The 1699-nt window shown below is 43.3% G+C and overlaps 1 pseudogene; it reads right to left on the reverse strand.

The window, feature by feature from the left end:
* Positions 1-265: 265 nt before the first annotated feature.
* Positions 266-1403, reverse strand: LOC121993964 (annotated as a pseudogene).
* Positions 1404-1699: the final 296 nt, after the last annotated feature.

Raw genomic sequence — 1699 nt, forward strand, 5'->3', positions numbered from 1 at the left:
CAATAACTAATTATCTTAAACGAGTTTGAACCTAGCTCGTTTAATTTTTAAACAAGTTTTTTTTTCAAACCGAACTCAAACTATTTAATTTTATTACGAACCGAGCTTGAGCTTAAGAACTAAAGTTTGAATTAAACTCGAGCCAAGTTTGAACTTAGGGATAACGAATTGAACCCAAACTTGAGCCTCTTACTAATCGATTTAGCTCGGCTCGTTCACCGTTCTTAAGGAACTTGGGCTCCTTCTCGAGCTCCTTGCCTGACTGCTAGTCAATTTTAGTAAGAATTTCAGCAAACTTGACAGCAATGTGGGAGGTGTGGCAGTCGAGCACTGGGGCATATCCGTTGCCAATCTGACCAAGGTGGATCATAATGATATATAACCTCAGATGTAGAATTAGCTGCCTCCGGTACAGGTTCATCCTTGGAGTTGAAAGCAACAAAGCCACGCTTGAGATCTTTGACCGCAACATTCTTAACATTGAACCCAACATTGTCACCAGGAAGAACCTCTTGCAGTGCCTCGTGATGCATCTCCACTGACTTGACCTCAGTGATCAGACCACTAGGGCCAAAAGTGACAACCATGCCAGGTTAAGCACACCGCCAGTCTCAAATCTCCCAACAGGGACAGTTCCAATACTTCCATTCTTGTAGACATCCTGAAGAGACATGCGAAGGGGCTGGTCAGTGGGTCTCTTTGGCTCATGAATTAAGTCAAGGGCCTCGAGAAGGGCCGGACCCTTGTACCAATCCAGGTTGGCAGACCTCTCAATCATGTTATCACCTTCAAAACCAGAAATGGGAACAAAAGGAATCTTGTCAGGGTTGTAACCAACTTTTTTGAGGGAAGAGGAAACCTCCTTGACGATTTCATCATATTCGTGTCGTTGAGTACAATTTGGGGTAGTGGTATCCATCTTGTTGCAGCAACAAATCATCTGTTTTACACCAAAGGTGAGAGCAAGAAGGGCATGTTCTTGTGTGTGCCCATCCTTTGAAATGCCTGCCTCAAAAATACCAGTTGTAGAATCAATAATGAGAAGAGCACATTCTACCTGAGACGTTCAGTGATCATGTTCTTAATGAAGTCACGATGTTGGGTGCATCAATAATAGTGCAGTAGTACTTTGTGGTCTCAAACTTCCAAAGAGCAACATCAATGGTGATACCATGCTCCCGCTCAAGCTTAAACTTGTCAAGAACCCAAGCATATTTGAAAGACCTTTTATTCATCTAACCTGCTTCTTCCTCAAACCTTTCAATCTCACACTTATCAATACCCCCAAGCTTGTAAATAAGATGACCAGTTGTGGTCGATTTTCCAGAGTCAACGTGGCCAATGACCACAATGCTTATATGAACCTTTTCCTCTTTTGAGAAATGAGTTTCTCCTGGCAACATGGGGCTGATCTCAAAGAAACCACTCGGGCATGATGGCCAAGAGGTCATCCTTCGCTGAACCCAAGGATCCATTGGTGCTCGCCTCACTAGCTGCCTCCTTCACCGTCTGCTGGAAGGCAATGACAGCATTCTCAACAGCCTCTTCTTCCTCTTCAACTTTTCTGTCAATGGCGCCTTCGTCGAGAGAATTATCAATACTTGAAACCTGCAACACACCATCATCAATTTTATCAACAACTTCATCCATCTCATCGTCATCATAGATTGGGTCATCAAGTATTTCAATCTTGTCATCA

This window comes from Zingiber officinale, chromosome 6A (assembly GCF_018446385.1).
Source record: "Zingiber officinale cultivar Zhangliang chromosome 6A, Zo_v1.1, whole genome shotgun sequence".
Classification (NCBI taxonomy): Eukaryota; Viridiplantae; Streptophyta; class Magnoliopsida; order Zingiberales; family Zingiberaceae; genus Zingiber; species Zingiber officinale.